The sequence below is a fragment of the Nymphalis io genome, chromosome 23, assembly GCF_905147045.1.
Source record: "Nymphalis io chromosome 23, ilAglIoxx1.1, whole genome shotgun sequence".
NCBI classification, from domain to species: Eukaryota; Metazoa; Arthropoda; class Insecta; order Lepidoptera; family Nymphalidae; genus Nymphalis; species Nymphalis io.
In genome coordinates, this window is record NC_065910.1 from 7,218,793 (window position 1) to 7,236,262 (window position 17,470).

At 33.7% G+C, this 17,470-nt stretch overlaps 1 pseudogene; it reads left to right on the top strand.

Annotated features, from left to right (window-relative positions):
- Window positions 1-10,882: 10,882 nt before the first annotated feature.
- Window positions 10,883-12,581, top strand: LOC126777476 (chitin deacetylase 8-like; annotated as a pseudogene).
- Window positions 12,582-17,470: the final 4,889 nt, after the last annotated feature.

A 17,470-nucleotide genomic window follows, 5' to 3' on the forward strand; every position in this document is an offset into this window, starting at 1 on the left:
TAGCATAGAATAATACATTAATAGTCGTTTTAATATTATTATAAGTGAAAGAACGTATGTGGGGCGTCAAATAAAAAAAGAGAGATAAAATAAATACGAAATTATCAACCGCGCGTCGATCATATCAAAAAGAGTCGCCCCCGCAATAACGATTGGGCGAAGTGACGTCACAGTCAAAATTCGGACGGAGCAAGAATTATACGAGAGCGCCTTAATTCATTTATTTATATAAAAAAAGTTTACGTTATATAATCATAATTTTTTCACACATGTTATTATTCATAATTATTTAAAGATTATTTTAGTACAAAAAAGTTTTTTTTTTTTAAATTTACATCTTCCTAATGTGAAAGAAGGAGATTTCTCCCGAAGACATTCCCAACCGACCTTTAGGCATATCAGAATGCATGCATGGTTTTTTTTTATCTCGCTGGAAATACGCACTTCATGTGGGACTCGCCAGTGCCTAGAATGTCACCGGACAACCACTAAAAAACCAGCGGTACACGCACACTCTCTCGGAGTCGTCACAGGATCGTTTGCGCATACCACCGTGACGCCCTGACGATCAGCCCGACATGTAATATTTTAATTTTAAGAGTTTTAATTAATACCTCTTGGTCTTGTGGCTTCAAATAAGGCCGCAGACCCTGAGGTCCTGGGTTCAATTCCCAAGTCGGGCCAATAAAAAGTTATTGGGTTTTTCTGTCAGAAAATTCTCAGTAGCAGCCCGGAGTTGGAAGAGAAGTTGGAAGTGTGTACACTCCCGTGCCTCGGAAAGCACGTAAAGCCGTTGGTCCTGCGCCTGAACTCTTTCTGGTCGTGTCGGATTGCCGTCCCATCGGATTATGAGAGTTAGGGAATAGAGAGTGCACCTGTGTTTGCGCACACACTTGTGCACTATAATATCTCCTGCGTAGTTGGCTAATCTCTCTTGAGATTGGCCGCCGTGGCCGAAATCGATCTGGAGGACATTATTATTATTATAATGGAATTAACCAGAATAAATCTAATTATTATTACCTGACCCCCTTACCAATAAATGCAACACTTAAATTTTGATTGTGGTGCCCTAATATAAAAGAACATACAACCACATCAAGTCATACAAACAAATCAACAGCATGAAAAACTTGCCTAAAACAATTAAAAAGTGAAATTAAATATTGATAAAATTCAAATTTACAATTTAATAAGAATACCGAATATCTATAAGCATACATAAAGCACTTTATGAAATAACTTTTCCAAAATAAAAAAGCTAAGTCCATTCGTATTTCGTAGCAAGAAATGGACAAATATAATTAAGGGTCGCTCATACCCGACCTGCGTCACAGGACAAAATTCGCCTTTTTGCTACCATAACGGTGTACAAAATGATTTACGCACCATTTTATATTTTACGAATTTATAACATAATTTCTCTGTGACAAAGAACTCAATATTATAATTAAAGCCCTGAGTAATCTGACAAAAAATCTTTGATTAAAAGCAGAAAGAATTAGCAATTCTAAGGAACGTAAAATAAAGGAACTATAATGATAATGATAATTTGTGATTATAATTCATCTCGTGCTTTACGGTGAAGGAAAACATCGTGAGGAAACCTGCATGTGTCTAATTTCACTGAAATTCTGCAACATGTGTATTCCACCAACCCGCATTGGAGCAGCGTGGTGGAATAAGCTACAAACCTTCTCCTCAAAAAGAGCAGTGGGACATTTACAGGCTGTCACGTTAATGATAATGATGATAATCATGATACTGATAATGTCCCACTACTGGGCTAAGGCCTCATTTGAAGAGAATATTTAGTTTACTCCAATACCACGCTCCAATATTAGTTTGGAATGGATGGAATATCTGAAGTCCAAAAATTGTGGCAGATAACGTCACAATATTTTCCTTATCCTCAGATATTTTAATTCAATAAATAAATAATTAATTACTTGAATTTCGCAGATAAGACTTAAGTAAATTGTCATAAAAAATACACCCTGGTGATTTCAGGGCCTTAACAGGTTCATCCTATGCAAAGCAATAAGTCATTAACAGAATAATTTATATATAACAAAAACTCGCTCTCATCAGTCTCTTTTTAGTTATTCGTGTTTGAAATTGTGTTTTCCTAAAAGGGAAATATTTACGGGAAAACGGCTCTTATAATAAAGGTAGTAAAGGTTGAAATGCAACAAAGTCACCATTTAGTTGAGCTCTGTAAGGAAAGGATTATGGGAGGATTACGACCTGCGGTTCGACCACAAACAACAGAATGACCTAACGTTTTTGCGCCATGGTACAACATGGCGATGTTGTGGAAATTCCTTACTTAAAGCTGTTTTAGGCTATGTATACAAATATATATTTAACGTGAGCATAAAACACTATCGAAAGTTTGTTTAATATTTACTATAAAATAGCAATTTAAACTAATATCGTTCAAAGATAATGTGGCAAATATTCACGAAAAATATGAACAAATTTCGTTAAAACTACAGGCGATTCTATACAGATTTGTAACTACTTTTTATATGATTTCACATTTCGTACATAATTAAATAATTGGTAATAAAACATTGTCGATGGCTAAAAATATCTTAGTATTCCATGAAGGCTAGTGTTCGCTATAACTGCAGGTCTTCCCACCATTTCGATGTCCAAATTGATTTTGAATGTATAAACTATTTAAGTCGTTCTTGAGCTCACTAATATATACAGATATAAGGAGCTGGTAAATTCTTCAAGTTAAATCACTAGCTGGATAGACTCGTGGACTTTTAACCAAGTTCACTGGTTTGAACCCGGGCAATCACACATTTTACATAAGTGAGATAGTTTATTTGTTTCTCAACGTCTGAACCACTAAACCGATATCACCTACTCATGACATATTCTATTCAAAACTTATTATTGTTCCATTTTGAACGTAAAGAGCCAAAGCCATATATATATTATGTTAATTTAGCTCTTGCATGTTATGATGCTAAGCTTTACCGAACTTACGCAGCAAATACATTTTAAAATACTTCCGAAAGCCTCGCATTCTGGACGAGCCGACATAACTCTTCGGACCCATTCTAGTTAGAAATTGAAATACACATAATTCGTGTTTCACACTAATTAAACAAAGCTTAAAACGTATGTATTATTTATTTAATTTTTTTTTTTTTTATATTGACCGACTTGTGAACTTGACCGAATTGTGTAGTTCGAATAAAAGTTGAACTTATTGCCTGAAGGCATTTTCTACCTATTACCAGATATGAATATAAATAAAGAAAATCAAAAATACATAAAGGTAAGAATACATAAGTACAACCAGGCGTACCAACCTATATTGGAGCAGAATGGTTAAGTTGAAGGTATGGACCTTCTTCCCCAAAAAGTAGAGCCCAGCAGTGGAACATATACAGGATATTACTTTACTTTTTTAATTATTTAATACTAGAAATATTTAGAAACAATACTTACAGTCTTAATAATGCTGATTTAAGCTCGGGTTCCAACGCAGAACAGATCACGAACAAAAATTGTAATAGTAACATATTGTAAATCTTATTTATTTCAAAAAAGCGACTACGCAAGTTTCTTTCCCTTTCTCTCGCTGTCTTCCGAACGGTTGTACACTTAAATTAATATTTATGATTCAAAAACGCTTTATTATAAAGAATACATATATATATTTATTTATATATAATATATATAATATATTATATATATTTGATTTGACAAAATACCTTAAAAAAAGAAAACGAAAATAAAATAATTATATATAAATAATTGCTGTGCCTTTTCTATAAAAGATAGATATCGCTACAGTTTGTTCAAAATGTATATATATAAAAGTTAAGATACAATTTCAAACTGTAGTATGTCAAATATTTCTGAATATATTTATTATTCAGAAATATTATCCTGATGAGCTCTCGTTTCTAGACACAGTTAGTAATGAATTTAGTAGTACAGGCTCATCTGCAATAGATAGAACAGCAGGAATGGTGCGTGGACGGCCCTATGGTGGTGTCGCACTGCTTTGGCTGAAAAGCATGTTTGATAATGTGTCACTCATTCAATGCGATAATCCCCGAATTTGTGCTATAAAAATAATAGTAAATAATAAATCGGTACTAATTGTGAGTGTGTATATGCCAACGGATGAAGCCAATAACTTAATAGATTTTATGGACTGTCTTGGTTCAGTAAATGCGATAATTGAGTGTAATTATGTTGAGTGTTGTTATATATTAGGCGACTTTAATGCTCATCCATCAGAGAGATTTTGTAATGAATTGTTATCAGTTTGTGATGATTTACAATGGACCTGTATAGATATGAAATTATTAGAGTTTTAAGCAGATACATATACGTTTATTAGTTATGTACACGGGACTAGGAGATGGTTAGATAGTAATAAATGAAAGTATATAGTAACTAAAACGGCTGAGAACTCAGTAGTTAATACTTATGTTAGATATGATGTATTATAGTCTGATCATTTTCCGTTAGTAATTGAATGCAATTTAGATTATATTATAAACATTAAAAAAAAATGTCAAATGTTATAATCCAGTAATTTGGAATCAAATGTCTTCGGAACAATTTCGTGCTTACAAAAACAAATGTCATGAAAAATTACGACTTATTGATTTCCCATATGACTTTAGAATTTGTAGTGATTATGAATGTAATAAATTAAACCATAGACTAGTCATAGATAAAATGTACAATGATGTTATAAGTGCTATAAGTGAGTCAATCATTCAATGTCGGGAAATAAAAACACTTAAAAAACATAAAAAAGTTATTGGCTGGAACAGACATGTAAGCGACGCGCATTGTGAAGCCCTGAAACAATTCTTACTATGGATTAATAATGGAAAGCCTGTTGCGGGTCGTTTATATGAACAAATGTTTGAAGCTAGGAGAATATTTAAATCTCGTCTTAAATGGTGTCAAGATCATCAAAATCAAATTAAGATGGATATTTTAGCTTCACATCATTCCAACAAAGACTTCCACACTTTTTGGAAACACTCAAATAATCTAAACAATAAACCTGGCATTGCCGTGAGCGTTGATGGCGTTAGTGATTCTATAGAGATAGCAAATATTTTTGTAGATCACTTTTCTGTTAAATCGCCTCTAGGTTCTACAAAGTCTACACTTAATTCTCAATCTGGAGATAAAATTAGAATAAGACTTACCGCCTTTGACATTGCACAGACAATAAATAATTTAGCTAGAGGTAGATCTCCTGGTCATGATGGTCTCAACGTTGAGCATCTACAACATGCTGGTCCTCATTTGCCCAGAATCTTGGCAATATTATTTTCCTTTTGTCTATCTCATGCATATTTGCCAAGTAATATGATAAAAACAATAGTGATACCTATTATAAAAAATAAAACGGGTAATAGTTCAGATAAGAATAATTATAGGCCTATATCACTAGCTACGATAATTTCCAAAGTTTTTGACAGTGTACTCAACAATCAAATTAATAAATATTTTATGCCACATGATAATCAGTTTGGTTTTCGATCTGGTCTCTCGACTGAAACTGCAATTTTAAGTTTAAAGCAAACTGTAAAATACTATACGGACCGTAAAACACCCATTTATGCATGTTTTCTCGATCTGTCGAAAGCATTTGATTTGGTTGCCTATGATATCCTTTGGACAAAGCTGGAACAAACACAAATACCACCAGAGGTTACAAGAATTTTAAAACATTGGTATAGCAATCAAATTAACAATGTCAAATGGGATGGAGCGCTATCTCGATCATATAGTTTGGAATGTGGGGTAAGGCAAGGAGGGCTAAGCTCACCTACGCTCTTCAATCTTTATATTAACGAGCTCATTGATATACTCAGTAACCAGCATATTGGTTGCCATATTGATGGAGTTAACGTCAGAGTAACGCTGATGATATGGTTTTGCTTAGCGCATCAGTTTGTGGTCTAAGAAAACTATTAGCAACTTGTGAAGCCTATGCCAAACCACATGGACTTATATATAATGTAAAAAAAAGCATGATAATGATATTTGAAAGTGGTAATAAATGTCCAAAAATAATACATTCGGTAAAAATTAATAATCTGAGATTGACTCAAGTTTTCCAATTTAAATACCTTGGACATATACTAACCACCAATCTCAAGGATGATAATGACATTGAAAGGGAGAGGAAAGCATTGTCAATAAAAGCTAACATGATTGTCAAAAGATTTGGGCGTGCTTCAAGGGCTGTAAAAAAAACATTATTCCGCGCTTACTGTACCTCTTTTTATACTTGTAGTTTGTGGGCTAATTATTCATTAAAATCATACAATGCTCTTCGTGTCCAGTACAATAATGCCTTTAGATTGCTGATGGGTTTGCCTCGCTTCTGTAGTGCTTCAGGGATGTTCGCTGAATTGAATATAGACTGTTTTTACGCATTAATGCGAAAAAAGTGTGCATCCTTGGTTCACAGGGTCCGGGTCAGCTCAAACAAAATTCTAATCATGGTAGCTAACAGACTAGACTGTATATTTATAAACCGCTGTTGTAAATTTTCGGCCGGACCAGTAAATTATATAAGTAGTAGATAGTAGTGTTTATTTTATTTTTTGTAATTTTGTATATGAGTCTTGTTACTTAAAAAAATAAATTATTATTATTATTATTTAAATAAGGTAGTTAGCCTTATTACTATTTTAAATGTTATCGTGGAGATTGTATATGATGTGATCGATCTTTGTGGAACGCGGCATTTCGTTGGACAAATTTGGCGTAACATCGTGAGAACGTCAACGAATCATGAGACTTCTCCAATTTCATTTATAGCAACTGTATATAATTGACTTAAGCAATTAAATCATTACAATATAGCAGTTATTTATTTTTCAATGTAAAATACTTTGATATTGTATTTGTTAAAATTTATTTAGGCGATAATGATTATTATTATTAAAATGAACATCATTTGCACGTAGCGACATCTATAAATGAAACCCGAAATTAGTTTAGCTTGTGTGTTATGTCACGGTAGTGTTATGTTACGAGCTAGTTTATCAAGACTACAACAGATGGCGCTGTGTGCAAAAAAAATATATTTTCATTTATGTTCTATTGAAATTAAATTTGTACATTTATACAATGTTTTTAGGATCGATCATAGTTTTGGCGTTTGCTACATAATTTCCAAGTCCGATAATTTTTTCTTCATCTCATAATAACATATGTTGCACTTATAACTGTAAATTAAATTAATATAAAAGTTCCATATAGAATTTATGGTTTCGGAGTGGAACCGTAATAAACAAATAAAACTTATGACATGTATGAAAGATAGTCGCTGTATTCCTTTGTCTAACTCCTTTTAAATCACGCATTGGATTTTGATACGGTTTTCATTAACAGAAAGGGCATTAAACGAGGAATATTTTTATATGACATGTAATACAAAATGACTGTACAATGTCAGTGTTTTTTTCAAAAAAGCTATTTTTGTACCCTTACATTGCTAACGCAGGCTTAAGCTTACAGTACTTAAGAGATACAGTAAAAAATGTACTCAGGTGGCTAACCCAAAAAAAAACGTAAAATAGATTGTCGTTTTTTAGATAATTCGGAAACTAACTGACAAAAAGTAACAAACTCCATAGAATCATGATAAACGCAAATTAAAATGTAGTTAAATTAAATCTCCTGTCATATGTATGTAATAATTTGTACAGGGGACCATTTCACAGAACATGAGTGCCTCCCATTCCATGACGTATCCAGTTCCCATCGAGGAACGAACGCGTCGCAATCACGTCGCTATGAGATCGCTACAGAGATTAATTAATACACTTTGATCTCCCGAAACACGTCGAACACGTCTCAATAAAATACGTCAGTAAAGCCGGTCCTTGTAGTATTATTATAATATATATGTAAAAAATATTAATATCTTTTAATTGTTATCGATAGAGCGTCAATATATAATTATCTATATTTTTTATCACAGATTTATATTAAGCGATGTATTATTTGTATTAAATCACAGTAATTTAGAGAGATTAGCGAACAGTGCAGGATTTATACATAAATATGTATGCAACACACATGCACTCTCTATTCCCTCACTCTCATAAGCCGATGGGACGGAAATACAACACTACCGGAACGGTTTACGTGCTTTCCGAGGCACGAGAGTGTACCCACTTTCGACTTCTGCTACTGATAATTTTCGCCAGAAAAACCCAATAATTTTTATTCTAGGATCAAAACCACTATATCTAGCCACTAGACTAACGAGACAGTCATAAGTTTTTCAGTTGAATGGTCACTTGCGTTAAGGTTTCACGTATATTACCGTCAAGTTAAGCGGCGATGACAACTTACCACCAGGTAACTATTTGTTCATCTACGTTGCTATTTTAAATATACATTGCATACTATATTGTAGATATTCGTGCAGGTTTCCTCACGTTGTTTTCTTCAACCACCGACCACGAGATGAATTATAAATGTCATGATTAAGGACACCAGGATACAGGAAACAGGGTCATTGGCTATGATATAATCTACTGTTATTATTGGGAACACATTTGTTGATTTCAAAATAATAATTTCCGCAGAAACGAGATAAGATAATTATAAATATTGATAAAAAATTAATTATTTAAAAATATCAAATTAAATGCGGCGATTTTGAAAGATCTTTTTGTTATCTTAAAGACATAGATAAAAAAATGTAATCAAAAATTCGTATTCGCGTTAAACGAAATTAAGAGGTCTTGTTAATTTAACAGCGTAACAGCAATGGGCGATAATTATTGTAATTGTACAACGTAGATGAAAAAAAACGCAAACACGTAGACACAGTTCAGCTATGGCACGCATTCGTTTAAAAAAACGAACACAAACTCGTCGCTCCAAGTTTTTGCCTTTCCTTAATATTTAAGCGATGTTTGTATGAAATAATTGTAAGTTCATAACGTTCTTAAGCTTGAATGAATTTTGTTAAACTGAGCTATACCATATCTCTTTCTTGACGAGGCGGTTGGGGGGTAGATACTTGCCTTTCACGCCGAAGGTTGTGGGTTCGATTCTCACCCAAGACAGACATTTGTGTGCATGAACATGTCTGTTTATCCTTAGTCTGGGTCTAATTATCTATAAGTATATATTTATAAAAGAAAAGTAGTATATGTAGTATATCAATTGTCTGATTTCCATAGCACAAGCTTTGTACAAGCTTAATTTGGGATCAGATGGCCGTGTGTGAAAAATGTCCCAGGATATTATTATTATTCTTACTAAAGAATTCTAGCATTGGCCGTTTTTAAGGAATTTCTAATATTCTAATTAAAAGAACAGCTTGTGTTAGGAGTGGGAATAACAACAGCTCTAGAGGTCAGGATCGAACGCTATTGAATAAATTTATCAATAAACGAGTGTAGGCGATGAAAAATGGGTAAGGTAACAAGAATATGCAATGAAACCGATTTTCACGCCAAGTCGCGTGCACCAGCTAGTCTACTAATAACACCGAAATCCTGGTTTTGTAAAAGTACAAAGTTCTTTTTTTCTAAAGTAACCTTAGACTCCATAGAGACTGTTGTTATACAAAAAATATTATTATTTTTACAAGCTTCATATATTCATATTCACTGGCTTATTCAAATCCATGTGAAATTAAATTTATTTCACAAATTGTACAATCAACACAACCGGCAAGAAACGAGTAATTACTTTATCATTCATTTTAATTTTACTTTTAATAATCATACACGATTGTATGTATGTGATTATCTATTATATTATATTGTAAAATGACAATTTGTATGAAGTGATTTGACAAAAGAATCCATACATTAAAATAAATATACATCAATTCAAATTATTTGTAAAGTTTTTGAAAATGGATTGCTTGTTAAAATAAAAACGTTAGCTTCCAATGATTGTCAAAAAAGTCAATATTTTTTTTGGTTAAAAATCAGGGCAACCATTTATTCATTGGAAATAAATATCTGCGGAAGTTTATTATGGAATGGAATACCATTCACTAAAAATGATATTTTCACTTCTTAATTATGCTTGTCAAAACTAACTAAATTACTACGAGCTACTACGAGAACTAAATTCCACTACCTTCTAATTCCATTATTAGAACAGATCAATAATACCAAATTATACAATATCCGATTTATATATACTTGGAATATTTGAAATCACATAATCAAGGCTTACAATTGACTTCCTAGATTTTTTTATTATTTACTTCGCTGGTGATATAACGAAGATAACAATATAAAAGTTGTATACATTAATTCGATGAATTACATAAATCATTAAAACCTATAGTAAGATTCCTATCTGATTTAATGTTAATAGCCTTTCTATCTAACATAATCTAAATATAATATATTCTATTATTTATTACAATTTAATAGATATCATATATAATCTTGATAATATAAGCAATAAATATTATTATTAACAATCTTATCCAATTACTAGTTATTTCTATGTTACAGTTCTAGTTATTATTACTAGTCCGCTTCTCAATGTTAACTTCAGACATTATCTTAACAGGTGGTAGGGCTTTGCCTGCTCCTCTGGGTAGATACTTGGTAATTGGTGACGCATTGGCGTTGTAAGGAATGGTAAATTTTACTAATATCGCCATTATCTATGGACAATAGTGGCAACTTACCATCAGGTGGCCCATTTGCCGCCTATCTATAACATTAATATATGTATGTATATATATAATTGGTGGTTATAACGTGTGCATTCTAAGCCATTTTGCCTATATTTAAACTTAAGTACAATCACAGGAAATACTAACATTAAATTTTAAGTTATATTGATCCAAGTTTACGGTGTTCGAACGTATTACAAAATGTCCTAGTATGTATTTAAGTGAAATTGTGTTGATAAATAAATAGACAGTTGGGAATGGATTCTTGTTTTTAACTGTTTTATATTGGGTGATTTAGGTAATCATTCCGGTGAAACCTTCATATGTCTGAATTAATTCTGAGAACTATTATATATATCTGCAAGTGTTTACAAATTAAATCCAAAATAACGATGGCGCTTTAAGGATATTAATAAGCGGACTGATTATTTTAGTATGTAAATCACGTATATACTCCGCTATCTATTAAAGTAGCGCTTTGATATAACTCCTAGTATTCCCCTCATTTTAGTTCGTTGTTTATTGTTACCTTTGACGATGGTGTTAACGTGGGGAATTTTATGAGTTACCGTTATCTCCTTTATAACCGAGTCAACAAAAATAAATGCAAAATTGGAGTGAAATTCTTTGTCAACTATGAAAACACAGATTATAGTTTGGTCAATGAACTTTACAACCGTGGCTTTGATATTGCTTTTCACTCAATTACACACAAAGTTGATCAAGAATACTGTAAAAGTGCTTCTTATGAAACTATGATAAGAGAATTCGGTGATCAACGAATTCAAATGGCTCACTTTGCAAATATTCCATTTAATACAATTCGAGGTAGATACTACTTAAAACTTTTCATTATTACAACATATTTTATCAAGTATTCAATAGGTAAACTAAATAATAATGCTTTATTTTGTGTTCTTTTTTATGACAGTTGCGCACTTACTAGTTTACTAAAGTGGAGATGGCCCAGTGGTAAGAACGCGTGAATCTTAACCGATGAACGTGGGTTCAAACCCGGGCAAGCACCTCTGAATTTACATGTGCTTAATTTCTGTTTATAATTCATCTCGTGCTTTTCGTTGAAGGAAAACATCGTGAGGAAACCTGCATGTGTCTAATTTCATCGAAATTCTGCCACATGTGTATTCTACCAACCCGCACTGGAGCAGCGTGGTGGAATAAGCTCCAAACCTTCTCCTCAAAAAAGGGAGAGGAGGCCTTAGCCCAGCAGTGGGACATTTACAGGCTGTTACTGTAGTTTACTAATGGGTGCACAAGTCATATAAATGATAAAAATGTATTGACTATATATACATACAGTATGTCATATAAATAGAATCCAAGGGACATCTTCTTAGTTCCCATGGTTGATGGCACATTGACGACGTAAGGGATGGTCAATATTTCTTATATCAATGTCTTAATCAACTTATCAGGTGGTCCATTAGACAGACTGCCTTGCATTTTCATTTAAAAAAAATAATAGTTCCCAATGTTTAACTTCTAGTCTTATTTTTGCTAGACATTTTAAATATTCATAAATTCTATGTCTAATGAACTAGTAACATATATTTCTATGTATCATCCATGCAAAAATTTTACTTTTCTAGACCATCGCAGTCCTTTTCTTCAAATGTCTGGAAACTCAACTTATCAGATGATGAATAGTGCTGCACTTGGCCCCCTACTAAATAAACTGATCCCGGTCTATGGCCTACTCTACACTCTTCACTATCAGTCTATTCAAGATTGCATCGTGCCTCCATCCCCTACCGCATCTATCCCTGGTCCATGATCATACCATACCATTACACCAATACCAATTACCATACCAATGATCGCTTGGACTGATATGGAAGGATTCCCTTGCTCAATGGTACACACTTGCTACTTCAAGTAAGTATTTATTATTTAATAACTTTAACATTAAAAAATATATTATGTAAAATTATGAGCTTGCTAATATAATAACCATATTTGATGCGTTATCATTCAAAAATGTTAGATTAGATTATCAAAAAAAATATCGTAATGGTTTTTTGTGTGTATTTCTGTGGTTGGGTCGTCCGTATATATATGTACATGTGCGTGCATGTGCATGTAATGGATTCTTAGTAACAGTGAGAGATTATTGAGCTTAAGTCTTTAAACGGAAGCTTTTACAATCCATTCTTTCAGTCCTGGTCCATATAATGAAGAAGGATGGTTTCAATTTATCCTTGAAAACGTTGATTGGTTACAAAAACCTGTCCCAATTAACGAATACGTGAAACAAGGGTGCAATAGATTGGCTCCAGCTGCCTGCAGACCCACGAACTGTAGTCCACTGCCAGGTGACCATAATCCTGTAAGTTTTCATTTAAACTTTTATTTTATTTTGTTATTAAAATGTTACAACGATACAATACTTCATCTTAAACAATCTTACTCATAAAGATTTGAAAATATATAATAAAATCCTTAGCATGATCTCCTCTACGTAAATATTGACTTTTTGTTTTCTTTCCAGGTCAAGTGTTGAAGTTTTTATCATATTATAAAAGTTCAAATATATATATATATATATGACCTAATATTTTAATTATATATATATATATATATATATATATATATATATATATATTACATTTGAAATTGGCGTTATGTACGGGAGGATTATAGTCTTTTTTTTTTGTAAAATATATTTAATTAATCAAAGTATGCACCGTTGTTATCTATGCACTTTTGCCATCTCATAGGTAGTTCATTGATCCCTTTACTAAAAAAACCATGGGGGCGAGAATCAATAAACTCTTTAAAGGCGGTTTGGACTACCGCTTCGGAGTTGAACTTTTTTCCTTGTAAGAAGTTGTCCAAATTCCGGAAAAAATGGTAATCTGTTGGAGCAAGGTCCGGGGATTACGGTGGATGTCGCAGACATCCCAATTTTAACTCATCTAACTTAGTGGTTGTTTGTTGTGCAGTGTGTGGTCTTGTGTTGTTGTGAAGCAGCAGTGGCCTAGGGTGATTGACCAATCTCGGTTGTTTAGCAGTTAGTTCTTCCTTTATGGTTTGCAGTTGCTGACAATAGAAATCTGCCGTAATCGTATGGCCAAATTTTAGAAAGCTGTAGTGAACGACACCGGCGCTAGTCCACCAAACACTCACAAGTAACATTTTCTGGGTCAATTTTCGTTTAGGGCAGGATTTGGCTGGGTCTCCAGGGTTCAGCTATTGCGACGAGCGCTTCCGATTATTGTACAGTATCCACTTTTCATCACAATTATTGATTCGATTTAAAATCCCTTCATTATTGTGTTGAGCAAAGTAACATAGCAGTCGACGCGTGTTTGCAAGTTCGATTCACTCAATTCATGAGGAAAGAAAAAAATAATGAGGAAAAAATAAATGAATGACTGTTTTCAAAACTCAAATGTACCAGCTATATGAATTTATAAATTTAAATTTGGAATTCTTAACCAAAGAGGAGATATTTCAGATCAAAGTGGTCAGTACGACAAAATGCTAATTATACGATTTACACGTAATATTTACGATTCAAAAACGCTTTATTGTGAAGTATACTTGAATATGTAATATATTTGATTTGACAAAATATCTTAATAAAAGAAAACGAAAATAAAATAAATATAGCTTCAAGTGGATTAATACAGTTTTATCACTTGCCTCGAAGCCTGCAGCTATCTCTGAAGTGCTTTGTGATGGATCCGCTTCCACAATAGCCTTTAATTCTTCATTTTCCACTTTGATCTCCTGCCATCCACGGGGTTGGTTCTGAAGGTCGAAATTTCTCGAACGAAAACGTTGAAACCAAAAACGTACCGTGCTTTCTTTAGCGACACCAGCGCCGTACATATCAATAATCCTTCGAGCTGTTTCTGCAGCACTGGTGCCACGGTAGAACTCGTACTCGTAAATATACCGATATTTCATGTTTTCCTTTGTGCGGTAATAAACGACGCCAAAAAAAATTAATGAGGATAAAAAAAACAATGACTGTCTTCAAAATTTAAATGTACCAGCTAAATGAATTTATAAATTTGAATTTGGAATTTTTAACCAAAGAGGAGATATTTCAGATCAAAGTGGTCAGTACGACAAAACGCTAATATCATATGTAAGGACCTAATATATACACAGATAAGTGCTGTATAGGTAAAAAAAATGAAGTATGTATGTTCGTACGTTTGTAAGTTTGGATGTAGGGGGTAATCTCTAAAGCTCTTTTCCTTTTCTATCATCAATTATACCGTTAAAATATAGATTCACTTAAGTCACAGCCTCAGCTTATTTTTAGTTTTTACTCCGTACAAGGTAACTCAGCTCGGCAGCATAAATCGTTAAAAATGGTATGAAATTTTTGGGGTTGTGATTAGCGAACTTACTTTTGCACAATATACCCACAACGATATATATTTTTAATTTAATAGAACTCAGAAATTAATAATAATGTCCTCCGGACCGATGTCGGCCACGGCGGCCAATCTCAAGAGAGATTAGCCAACTATGCAGGAGATATTATAGTAAGATATTAGGAGATATTAAGTATGTGCGCAAACACAAGTGCGCTCTCTATTCCCTAATTCTCATAATCCGATGGGACGACAATCCAACAGGATCGGAAAGAGTTCAGGCGCAGGATCTCAATAGGAAATCAATCCGTCGGGGATTTACGTGCTTTCTGAGGCACGGGAGTGAACACACTTCCAACTTCCAGACTCCAGGCTGCTACTAAGAATTTTCTGACAAAACCCAATAACTTTGTATTGACCTGACCTGGGAATTGAACCCAGGTATTTTTCAATGAAATATAATTATAATAATCAATCCGAACAATTTAAACTACATAAGACATAAGCTTAACTTTGATTTTTTTTAAATAAATTATTTTATTATTAATAAAAATATTAAAGCTCTAAACTTCGTCCGCTTTGAACAATTATCTATCTTAGCAGATATTATGTAGATAACATTTATCATAAAAATAACTCTTTACAGTAATTGTTCATTAAAAGTCACCGAGAAACACTCATAATTTTGTCTGAGTTTCAAAGGTCTCTTATACTCGACGGCTTCTGTATGTGAGCTCATCGTACGTTCGTCTCACATTATGAGGCGGACCTGTTGAAAAGGTTTTGTTTTTTAAACAATTACAATAGATAGGTTAGATTGGCATGTGGGCCATCTGATAGTTAGTGGTCACATACCAAAAATCAAATCTTCATAATGTTAGCATAGAAAAAATAATGTAGAAAAAATTACTGTACCTATTTATAAAGACAACAAAAGCCTGATCAAAACAGAAAAAATGCCGTAATCGATTTGTTAATCAATTTTCTTATTCTTAAATTTTCAAAATAGCGAGATACTGGTTTTCGAGACACTTTGTTTTGGAATGAACAATTATTATCTACTTTTCTAAGACTAAACTTTAAAACAACGACGACACAATAACACATTGGTTTTTCATGTTTTTACAAAGAAAATATTTAACAACTTTGGACAACTAGCATCACTTAACTTTGATATAAAAAAAGTATCAAAAGATGTAGTTTGTTCCTTTGACAAATGCTTTATTTTATATTTATTTATACCCCACGTTATGCTTCTTAGAATTATGTCTGAATATGGCATCTCGGGATGTTTATTGGAGTGATTTCAAGTCTATCTTAACAAAAGAGAATCACTAGTGGTAGTCAATAATTATAAATCCAAATAAATTCAGACTATTTCTGGAGTCCCGCAAGGCTTTCATTTAGGACCAATTCTTTTCAATGTATTAATTAACGATATAACTGTTTGCTTCACGAATTCCAGTTCATGCTATTTGCAGATGATCTTAAATTCTCTCGAACCATTTCTTCGTCTAGTGACGTGGCTTTACTTCAGAACGATTAAGATTGCTTAAATACATGGTATGAAGATAACGGCATAAACCTCGATGTTGATAAGTGTAGCTTGGTGTACTTCAATAGACTGAAAACGATTTCACAGAGATCATATAAATTAAAAAATTCAACGCTTCGAGAACATAGTGAGGATCGAGATCTCAGAGTCATTCTCGATCATAAATTACATTTCCAATTGCATGTCGACACAATCGGTAGGAGGGCTTTTAAAAACTTAGGTTTTTTTTTTTTATATGTCCCGGGATGGCAAATGACTCTACTCCACCTGATGGTAAGTGGTAGCAGAGTCCAAACGCCGGCCCGCAAGATGCCTCTTCACGCCGCGTTTGAAGGAACCCGGGTTGTAAGAGGAGGGGAACACGTGAGCTGGTAAGGAATTCCATTCTTTGGTAGTGCGGCAAAGAAAGGGGTTGCCAAATTTCTTTGTGCGCGATGGAATTGATGTCACAGTTAGGCGGTGACATCGAGAACCAGCTCGCGTGGACTTAAGAAGGAAGGGGGAAGCAGGAATTAGAGAGAATAATTCCTCAGAGCACTCGCCGTGATACAGACGATAGAAAGCGCTCAGTGCTGCTATCTCGCGACGCAATTGTAAAGGTTCAAGGGTGTTTGTGACCTTTACGTCGCCAATAATGCGTACTGCACGTCGCTGCAACCGGTCCAGGGCCTCCATTAGGTACTTAGCGGAGCCATCCCAAAGGTGCGAGCAATATTCAACGCAAGACCGTACCTGTGTTTTGTATAACAGGCAAAGTTGTTGTGGCGTGAAAAAACGCCGCACCTTGTTCAGAACTCCGAGTTTTCGTTAAGCTGTTTTTATAATAGCCTCGATGTAATCCCTTGGACTAAGGTCGCAGCGAACGTCCATCCCCAGCATGGC